General features: G+C 45.0%; 1 protein-coding gene across 3 annotated transcripts in view; it reads left to right on the top strand.

Annotated features, from left to right (window-relative positions):
- Positions 1-4,208: 4,208 nt before the first annotated feature.
- ADGRF5 (adhesion G protein-coupled receptor F5) overlaps positions 4,209-11,276 on the top strand; it is an 82,923-nt gene continuing 75,855 nt past the window's right edge. For 2 of the 3 annotated variants that reach the window (XM_043542171.1, XM_043542170.1), the window contains exon 1: positions 4,209-4,660. The gene's annotated coding sequence lies outside the window, so the exon portion shown is untranslated. Of the gene's footprint in view, positions 4,661-6,409; positions 6,596-11,276 lie in introns of all 3 variants that reach the window. The other variant, XM_043542168.1, reaches the window with a different exon arrangement.

Raw genomic sequence — 11,276 nt, 5'->3', positions numbered from 1 at the left:
AGTTGTGTTCATAACAGCCTTTGCATGACATGAAGCCCTCCTCGATGGAGCTGATGGCTCCTCCGTTCACCAACCAGTCTGTGATCCTAGCTGTGAGGCAGCTGGCATTCAGTTTGTACATGGTGGAACAGAGAGAGATGGGTTTCCAGTTGCTGGGGTTGTTCCCCTCACCTTTCTTGTAAACAAGCACTATCATAGACTTCTTCCAGGAATTAGGAGTACAGCGGAACTGTTTGCATTTGTTGAAAATGGCAGTTAACACCAGGCAACCCGGGTCTCATTTTTTCAGGAAGTTATAGCGAATGCCGTCTTTTTCTGGGGCTGTGTTTTTTGTCTTTGTAAGTCTGGTCATTACTTCCTGTGACATAAAGTCTTGTTCCAGGTCCCACTGGGTAGTCAACCTGGGGGTAGAGGATGAAGCCCTGGACACAGCTCATCGTTCTGAGCTACACAGTCAAACATACCTTGAAGTATGAGAATAGTCTCTCGGACGGGATTTCACAGTAAGATGGGGGCCTGCCGAGGATTGCTCTCATCGCCTCAGGGTGGTTTCACCGGTGAGGTGCTGGATCCTGGCTGGTGTTCCTTCTCCTGGCTTCTCGGATGTTGTCTTTGTTATAGCTCGATACAGGACTTCTGTGAGCAGTCGGCGTGTTCTCCTGAGTTCCCTTCCTCCCAGATACGACTTCTGCAGACAGGTCCTTAGTGAGTCTAAGAGGAGATCAGTGACGTCGGAGGAGGCTGTCCTCCATCCAAGCAACTTGCCATGGTGTGGCAGCCCTCACCATCAGCTGCTGTGCTTCCAACTGCTCAATCACCACAGGTTCAGGCTGTAAAACTGCTGAGGAATTGGCCTGTTGCCTCTTTTCCTCCTCCTGGTGTTGAGAACTAAAGGGATTTGTAACCCAATACCTGCCAAAATGGGTCACTTTGGCAACACAGCTGTGTTTACTGGATACCTAGGCAGAGTAGGTGTGTTCATGTAAATACAGTCTGGTCCTAAAGTCTTCCCTCCTTGCTCATCACTAGATTTCAGGGGAGAGCTCATTCAAAAAACTGCTTCCTATTGTCCTTGACTCTTCTGGCCATAAATTGTGTCCCTTTGCTTCACTTATCAATTTTCTGCAACGCTGAGCTGCTGATTTATATTCATCACTATCAATTTCCCCTTTCTTTCATTTGTTATATATTATGTTTTTATTTTTTTATAGCTGCCTTCACTTCCCCTCTAAACCAGGTTATTTATTTTTAAGCCAGTACAGCCTTCGTCCTTGAATGTGGCTTTTGGAGAATCTAATAAAGTGTTCTTAAATGATTCCCAATTATCATTCACATTTTGTGATTATATTCTTCCTCCCAGCTGATTTGGCTTATAATTGTTTTCAGCTTTGTGCAGTTGGCCCTATTCAAGCACCACGTGTATCCATATAGCTGGTTTGGACTTTACTCTGCTTGCAAATTATAAATGTGATCAAGTTATGATCACTTGTACCTAAGCTACCATTAATTTGTAGTTCTGTGGTCAGTTCCTCTTGACCTGGTAAGAGAGTAGAACAACTTCAACAGGAAAGTTTGAGAGCTTCTCTCACCTCCCCAGTCCCAAATAGTTTACAGCCGGGTGGTTAGGGCACTCACTTAGGAAGCAGGCGAGCTTGGTTCAAGTCCCTAGTGCATATCAGATAGAATAGGGATTTGAACCCAGGTCTACCACATCCTGGGTGAGTGTTCAGCCACTGGGATTTTGGATATAAGCAGGGCACCACTAGTGGCTAAAGAGCTGACCTGACTTAGGTGCTTGCCTCCAGGCAGGGGTTACCAGCTGTGAAATCTGAGTGGAGGGAAGCATCTGCCCCTGACTGATACCTGGCACTGATCTCAGTAGAGGGGTAGGGATTACGCCACTCACCCTCTCCTGCTCATAGGTGTCTATCTCTTCCCAGGCATTCTAGGGGGTGCCCAACCCGGGAGCTGGGCATTCCAAGAGGCAGCAGGGTGCCCGAACATTTGATGTTGCAACACTGAGTGTAAGTCTCTTTTGTGGATCGAGCCCCCCGCCCCCAAAAAAGTCCAGGTCACATCTGACAATGGGACTTCGGCTCTTAAGCCAGTCGCCTTTTCTATTTCATAGAATCATAGAATATCAGGGGTGGAAGGGACCTCAGGAGGTCATCTAGTCCAACCCCCTGCTCAAAGCAGGACCAATCCCCAATTAAATCATCCTTCTTGGCAACAAGGGCACACTGTTGACTCATATCTAGCTTCTCATCCACTGTAACCCCTAGGTCCTTTTCTACAGAACTGCTGCCGAGCCATTCGGTCCCCAGTCTGTAGCGGTGCATTGGATTTTTCTGTTCTAAGTGCAGGACTCTGGACTTGTCCTTGTTGAACCTCATCAGATTTCTTTTGGCCCAATCCTCCAATTTGTCTAGGTCCCTCTGTATCCTATCCCTACGTCCAGCGTATCTACCTCTCCTCCAGTTTAGTGTCATCTGCAAACTTGCTGAGGGTGCAATCCACACCATCCTCCAGATCATTTATGAAGATATTGAACAAAACCGGCCCCAGGACCGACCCTTGGGGCACTCCGCTTGATACTGGCTGCCAACTAGACTTGGAGCCATTAATTACTACCCGTTGAGCCCGACAATCTAGCCAGCTTTCTACCCACTTTATAGTCCATTCATCCAGCCCATACTTCTTTAACTTGCTGACAAGAATACTGTGGGAGACAGTGTCAAAAGCTTTGCTAAAGTCAAGGAACAACAAGTCCACTGCTTTCCCTTCATCCACAGAACCAGTTATCTCGTCATAGAAGGCAATTAGATTAGTCAGGCAAGACTTGCCCTTGGTGAATCCATGCTGACTGTTCCTGATCACTTTCCTCTCCTCTAAGTGCTTCAGAATTGATTCCTTGAGGACCTGCTCCATGATTTTTCTGGGAACTGAGGAACTGACTGGCCTGTAGTTCCCGGGATCCTCCTTCTTCCCTTTTTTAAAGATGGGCACTACATTAGCCTTTTTCCAGTCGTCCGGGACTTCCCCAGATCACCATGAGTTTTCAAAGATAATGGCCAATGGCTCCGCAATCACATCTGCCAACTCCTTTAGCACTCTCGGATGCAACGCATCCGGCCCCATGGACTTGTGCACGTCCAGCTTTTCTAAATAGTCCCGAACCACTTCTTTCTCCACAGAGGGCTGGTCACCTCCTCCCCATGCTATGCTGCCCAGTGCAGTAGTCTGGGAGCTGACCTTGTTCGTGAAGACAGAGGCAAAAAAAGTATTGAGTACATCAGCTTTTTCCACATCCTCTGTCACTAGGTTGCCTCCCTCATTCAATAAGGGGCCCACACTTTCCTTGACTTTCTTCTTGTTGCCAACATACCTGAAGAAACCCTTCTTGTTACTCTTAACATCTCTTGCTACCTGCAACTCCAAGTGTGATTTGGCCTTCCTGATTTCACTCCTGTATGCCTGAGCAGTATTTTTGTAGTCCTCCCTGGTCATTTGTCCAATCTTCCACTTCTTGTAAGCTTCTTTTTTGTGTTTAAGATGAGCAAGGATTTCACTGTTAAGCCAAGCTGGTCGCCTGCCATATTTACTATTCTTTCTACACATCGGGATGGTTTGTCCCTGTAACCTCAATAAGGATTCTTTAAAATAAAGCCAGCTCTCCTGGACTCCTTTCCCCCTCATGTTATTCTCCCAGGGGATCTTGCCCATCAGTTCCCTGAGGGAGTCAAAGTCTGCTTTTCTGAAGTCCAGGGTCCGTATTCTGCTGCTTTCCTTTCCTCCTTGTGTCAGGATCCTGAACTCGACCATCTCATGGTCACCGCCTCCCAGGTTCCCATCCACTTTTGCTTCCCCTACTAATTCTTCCCGGTTTGTGAGCAGCAGGTCAAGAAGAGCTCTGCCCCTAGTTGGTTCCTCCAGCACTTGCACCAGGAAATTGTCCCCTACATTTTCCAAAAACTTTCAGTGCCACAAACTGTCAAAAAATGAAGCAACAGGTAAAATAGGGTTTGCCTTGTGTTGAAATTAAACTCTCCATCACTTCCATAGGCAACTCCCCCTCCTGCCCCACACACCACCTCACTTTCCCCCAAGCACAGGAAATCCCATGGAAAAGGTTTTCACTCTTACATTTCCCTGGGCTTTCTCCCTCTCTCCTAGCCAAATGCTAGCTTAGTGTTTCAGATCAACAGCAGCAGGAGAAAGCAACACACCTCTGCTCTCTAGACACTGTGAGAACTGAGACTGTGGGGGAAACTGGCCCTGCCCATATGGCAGAGAGCCATTCAGTTCCATGTGGTATTTACTGGCGTTCCACCCTGAAATGCGAATGATAGGATAGATCCTTATTGGCAACAGAAAGTGGAAGTTGGGATCTTTGTTGGATGTTAGTTTGGTTTGTTTACTTAAATCTAAAGGCTTTTTCTCACTCTGTCTGTGTCTCTGAAAATTGCTCTCAGGCTGTTCTACTGTTTTTCCCAAATGGTTAAAAAACAGGTGTGTCTTCCTGATGTCACTGAGCTATAGAGGATTCTTTGGGAAAACAAAGGACAGAGATTGAGACTGAAGCTCACACTTGGCCAGGAAGTTTCCTACCCATTGCAGGAGAAAGATTGCTCAGAGAAGCCAGGCACTTGCTTTCCTTCAGGTAAGGACTAAGCATGTTGACTGTAACAACAGTCATTCCCCCTCATGCCGTGAAATCATTTGAATCAGGAAAGTTTTCAGGGCCTGACTCTAAGCTCATGGTGCAAACCTAGAATAACTCAGTCAGAGTCCATGGGACCCTGTGCAGATTTACACTAGCATAATTGTCAAAAGAAATGTTTCATTTTAAGGTGATAAGATGACAGCTCCCAGCATGATATTTTCAGTTTGTGGCAGTGGGGACTAAACGAAGTAACCTTCTGCTATGTCCTTTTGGGTAGGTTTTAACTGCAACTATGACTAAGCTAGATAAAATTCAGTGCATTAGAGATGATAGGAGGTGCTGTATTAAGGAGGCACCGGTTTTATGTAGAAAACAAAATTAAACATGTTCCTACAGTTACTTATCAACCTCTGAGAAATTGCAAGAACTATAAAAAGAACTTGGTTGTTCATCCTGGTGATGACAAAATAACGTTCCCCTTGCTAAATCTCTCCTTCGGCTGGGGTTTGCAGTGTAGATAAATGTGACATATTCCATTCAGATTATGCCATAATCATTTATTTTAAGCATGATCTCTTGCAGTCTGGCTCTGCCACTTTCACATTAGACCAAGCAGGGTTTTAAAGGACCTTGGATACGCAGGACCTTGGATACAAAGTGCAGCACAGGAGACCTTAGCATGGGACGTCCTTTGGGTTTCACAGTTATCTTTATTTTCCTTCACTTTTTCTACTCTCTCTGGGTTTTTAGTAACTCTTTTATCTGCCGTTAATATGTATCCTGGAAAAGCAGCCATCATCCTGTGTTGGCTTGTCATCAGTGTCAAGTTGTGAGTCAGTGGGAAAGCACAGATGCTTTCAGGGTAGATCACCTTCCTTTGACATGCACCTTATGGAAGGATCTGATGATCCTGACTCCAACACTGGAGTCTCATGTAAGCATTGATTTAGCAAAGATGAAACCCTCCAAGCGCTATTACATTTATGCGGCAGCATTATCTAGTGGTTAGCCCAGGGGACTGGGAGTCAAAAGACATGGATTTTATTCCTGGTTCTGCTACTGGGCTGCTATGTGACCCTGGGCATGTCACTTCACCTCTGTGCTTCAGTTTCCCCATCAGCGAGACAATAATGTTCAGGTATGTTTGTAAAGAGCGTTTCAATTTTGGGAAGAAAGGTGCTATATAAATGAAAAATATTATTATGAATTCTGTTTTTATCATTGTTTTATCAGGAAAAACAAGTCTGTAACTATGGAAAGCAGTGGGTGAGAACTATAAAGGAGATCAGTATTAATTTGTGGAAGGCTAGAGTTTCTTTTTCTCACGATTTATCTGTTGCTATTATACCCTAGAAGGTGCATTTTTCAATCCACAGATTTCCTGCTTACCAAGAAACTTTTTCAACATTTTGTTCACTTCCATTATCTTGCCATGTTTTGTACCAAGCCCTTGAATGAAAAGTGAAATGAAGAAATTAGGGCCAGATCATCAGCTGGTGCAAAACAATGAAGCTCCATTGAAGTGGATGGAGCAAAGCTGATTTAGCAGAGGACCTGATCCTAGGAGTACAACTTACTGTGAATCTGGCATTTGTTGTTATCAAACTTCCCCAGATCTTATCCCCTGAGTTTGGCTCCTGTGATTTTGATAACAAATAAAAACCCCCTTCTTGAAATGGCTGAGCTGTAACTAAATATGTTTACCCTGGTCCCCTTACATTTGCTTATTGTTTTATCTCTTCCTAGCTGAAAAGATCAGTTTTCTAATGTCTGAACTAGAGGCGTGGGAAATTCCTCAATCAAGGCAGAGCTTCCTCTGATTGTTAAAAAGCCTGAAGCTTTACTAGAGTCTCTGCACTCTTTAACCCATTCACCTAGAGCAAGAAAAGCGGCCCCAGCATCTCTGCCTGTGGATGACATCTCTGGCGTGCTGTGAGTAAGGCAGGATTGTAATGAGGGAACATGGATGTGAATCATTTCAGTCAAAGCCACACCAGTATCTGGAACTATATTTCTCTTTGCAGTGCATAATTAAAATGGACTATAAGGTGGATAGAAAGCTGGCTAGATTGTCGGGCTCAACAGGTAGTGATCAATGGCTCCCTGTCTAGTTGGCAGCCAGTATCAAGTGGAGTGCCCCAAGGGTCAGTCCTAGGGCCGGTTTTGTTCAATATCTTCATAAATGATCTGGAGGATGGTGTGGATGGCACCCTCAGCAAGTTTGCAGATGACACTAAACTGGGAGGAGAGGTAGATATGCTGGAGGGTAGGGATAGGATACAGAGGGACCTCGACAAATTGGAGGATTGGGCCAAAAGAAATCTGAGGTTTTAGATTTGGTTTTGGTGAGTAGTGAGGACCTCATAGAAGAAATGGTTGTAGGGGATAGTCTTGGCTCAAGTGATCATGAGCTAATTCAGTTCAAACTGAATGGAAGGATTAACAAAAATAAATCTGCAACTAGGGTTTTTGATTTCAAAAGGGCTGACTTTCAAAAATTAAGGAAATTAGTTAGGGAAGTGGATTGGACTGAAGAATTTATAGATCTAAAGGTAGAGGAGGCCTGGGATTATTTTAAATCAAAGCTGCAGAAGCTATCGAAAGCCTGCATCCCAAGAAAGGGGAAAAAATTCATAGGCAGGAGTTGTAGACCAAGCTGGATGAGCAAGCATCTCAGAAAGGTGATTAAGAAAAAGCAGAAAGCATACAGGGAGTGGAAGAAGGGAGGGATCAGCAAGGAAAGCTACCGTATTGAGGTCAGAACATGTAGGGATAAAGTGAGACAGGCTAAAAGTCAAGTAGAGTTGGACCTTGCAAAGGGAATTAAAACCAATAGTAAAAGGTTCTATAGTCATATAAATAAGAAGAAAACAAAGAAAGAAGAAGTGGGACCGCTAAACACTGAGGATGGAGTGGAGGTCAAGGATAATCTAGGCATGGCCCAATATCTAAACAAATACTTTGCCTCAGTCTTTAATAAGACTTAAGAGGATCTTAGGGATAATGGTAGCATGACAAATGGGAATGAGGATATGGAGATAGACATTACCATATTTGAGGTAGAAGCGAAACTCAAACATCTTAATGGGACTAAATCGGGGGGCCCAGATAATCTTCATGCAAGAATATTAAAGGAATTGGCACATGAAATTGCAAGCCCATTAGCAAGAATTTTTAATGAATCTATAAACTCAGGGGTTGTACCGTATGATTAGAGAATTGCTAACGTAGTTCCTATTTTTAAGAAAGGGAAAAAAAGTGATCCGGGTAATTATAGGCCTGTTAGTTTGATATCTGTAGTATGCAAGGTCTTGGAAAAAATTTTGAAGGAGAAGGTAGTTAAGGACATTGAAGTCAATGGTAAATGGGACAAAATACAACATGGTTTTACAAAAGGTAGATCATGCCAGACCAACCTGATCTCCTTCTTTGAGAAAGTAACAGATTTTTTAGACAAAGGAAACGCAGTGGATCTAATTTACCTAGATTTTAGTAAGGCGTTTGATACGGTGCCACATGGGGAATTATTAGTTAAATTGGATAAGATGGGGATCAATAGGAAAATTGAAAGGTGGATAAGGAATTGGTTAAAAGGGAGTCTACAACGGGTCCTACTGAAAGGTGAACTGTCAGGCTGGAGGGAGGTTACCAGTGGAGTTCCTCAAGGATTGGTTTTGGGACCAATCTTATTTAATCTTTTTATTACTGACCTCGGCACAAAAAATGGGAGTGTGCTAATAAAGTTTGCGGATGATACAAAGCTGGGAGGTATTGCCAATTTAGAGAAGGACAGGGATATCCTACAGGGGGATCTGGATGACCTTGTAAACTGGAGTAATAGTAATAGGATGAAATTTAATAGTGAGAAGTGTAGGGTCATGCATTTAGGGATTAATAACAAGAATTTTAGTTATAAGCTAGGGACGCATCAATTAGACGTAACGGAGGAGGAAAAGGACCTTGGAGTATTGGTTGATCATAGGATGACTATGAGCTGCCAATGTGATCTGGCCGTGAAAAAAGCTAATGCGGTCTTGGGATGCATCAGGAGAGGTATTTCCAGTAGGGATAAGGAGGTTTTAGTGCCGTTATACAAGGCACTGGTGAGACCTCACCTGGAATACTGTGTACAGTTCTGGTCTCCCATGTTTAAGAAGGATAAATTCAAACTGGAACAGGTACAGAGAATGGCTACTAGGATGATCCGAGGAATGAAAAACTTGTCTTGTGAAAGGAGACTCGAGGAGCTTGGCTTGTTTAGCCTAACTAAAAGAAGGTTGAGGGGAGATATGATTGCTCTCTATAAATATATCAGAGGGATAAATACCGGAGAGGGAGAGGAATTATTTAAGCTCAGTACCAATGTGGACACAAGAACAAATGGGTATAAACTGGCCATCAGGAAATTTAGACTAGAAATTAGACAAAAGTTTCTAACCATCAGAGGAGTGAAGTTTTGGAATAGCCTTCCAAGGGAAGCAGTGGGGGCAAAAGATCTATCTGGCTTTAAGATTAAACTCGATAAGTTTATGGAGGAGGTGGTATGATGGGATAACATGGTTTTGGTAATTAAATATTCATGGTAAATAGGCCCAATGGCCTGTGATGGGATATTAGATTGGGTGGGATCCGAGTTACCCAGGAAAGAATTTTCTGTAGTATCTGGCTGATGAATCTTGCCCATATGCTCAGGGTTTAGCTGATCGCCATATTTGGGGTCGGGAAGGAATTTTCCTCCAGGGCAGATTGGAAGAGGCCCTGGAGGTTTTTTGCCTTCCTCTGTAGCATGGGGCACGGGTCACTGGCTGGAGGATTCTCTGCTCCTTGAAGTCTTTAAACTACGATTTGAGGACTTCAATAGCACAGATATAGGTGTGAGGTTTTTTGCAGGAGTGGTGGGTGAAATTCTGTGGCCTGCGTTGCGCAGAAGGTCAGACTAGATGATCATAATGGTCCCTTCTGACCTAAACATCTATGAATCTATGATGAGGTTCAACAAGGACAAGTGCAGAGTCCTGCACTTAGGACGGAAGAATCCAATGCACTGCTACAGACTAGGGACCGAATGGCTCGGCAGCAGTTCTGCAGAAAAGGACCTAGGGGTTACAGTGGACGAGAAGCTGGATATGAGTCAACAGTGTGCCCTTGTTGCCAAGAAGACTAATGGCATTTTGGGCTGTATAAGTAGGGCCATTGCCAGCAGATCGAGGGACGTGATCGTTCCCCTCTATTTGACACTGGTGAGGCCTCATCATGGAGTACTGTGTCCAGTTTTGGGCCCCACACTACAAGAAGGATGTGGAAAAATTGGAAAGAGTCCAGCGGAGGGCAACAAAAATGATTAGGGGACTGGAACACATGAGTTATGAGGAGAGGCTGAGGGAACTGGGGATGTTTAGTCTACAGAAGAGAAGAATGAGGGGGGATTTGATAGCTGCTTTCAACTACCGGAAAGGGGGTTCCAAAGAGGATGGCTCTAGACTGTTCTCAGTGGTAGCAGATGACAGAACAAGGAGTAATGGTCTCAAGTTGCAGTGGGGGAGATTTAGGTTGGATATTAGGAAAAACTTTTTCACTAGGAGGGTGGTGAAACACTGGAATGCGTTACCTAGGGAGGTGGTGGAATCTCCTTCCTTAGAAGTTTTTAAGGTCAGGCTTGACAAAGCCCTGGCTGGGATGATTTAATTGGGGATCGGTCCTGCTTTGAGCAGGGGATTGGACTAGATGACCTCCTGAGGTCCCTTCCAACCCTGGTATTCTATGATTCTATGATGAAGGTAATTCCTTGGCCTTAGGAGACCTCAGCACATAGATATAAGGGCCCATTATGATCATCTGGTGTGACCTTCTGTATAGCACAGGCCATAGAACCTCACCCGGTTATCTCTGCATCAAACCCATCGCTTCTGTTTGAGCTACAGCTGACCCGCCAACGTCTGTAACTAATTCCTCCTCGAAGCCTTTTCCCGGCCCGTCACAGCCACCATCTTACCAGCTGGAGGGCTAGATCCCAGAGTCATGCTGGGCTGCTGTTGAATAAGGAGAAGTGGTTTCTTCCACTCCCAGGCTCAGCTTGTTATTTCCCTGTTTCACTTTAGTATATTAATTAACGTTCCTGTTAGGTGGAGCTCAAAGGTCACCTGGAGCTGGCAGTTCTCAGCATTCTCCCGTTCGGCTCTGTGTGGCACTGAAGCTGTAGCGCATTGAGTTCCTGTCAGTCCGGTGCTTATATGGCCCCTGCAGCATCACAGTTTGTGGGCGTCCAAACGTTGAGGGATTATCCTCCCGGCACATCCTGTGAGGTGGGGACGTCCCAGTACCTCAGATGGGGAACTGAGGGACACCGAAAGAGTAGGTCGCCTGCCCACGGTCCTGCAGGGAGGCTGTGGTGGAGCTGAGAATTGAAGATAGGTGCCCTGAACCCCCATCTAGTGCTTCACCACAAGACCCTGTGTCTTCCCTTCTGCTAACCTAGCTCCCCGCAGAGGTGACGAACACCAGCTCTGACACAACAGCTCTGTGCTGCTTATTCTTTGCCTCTTTCCTGTCTCACCGGGCAGTAACTGGAACTGCTGGGGGGAGGGAGGGGAAGAACCTCAGGAAGACGCCTGCT

Source organism: Chelonia mydas, chromosome 3 (assembly GCF_015237465.2).
Source record: "Chelonia mydas isolate rCheMyd1 chromosome 3, rCheMyd1.pri.v2, whole genome shotgun sequence".
NCBI classification, from domain to species: domain Eukaryota; kingdom Metazoa; phylum Chordata; order Testudines; family Cheloniidae; genus Chelonia; species Chelonia mydas.
Note: the sequence above shows the minus strand (reverse complement) of the source record. Positions and strands in the feature narration are given on the sequence as shown.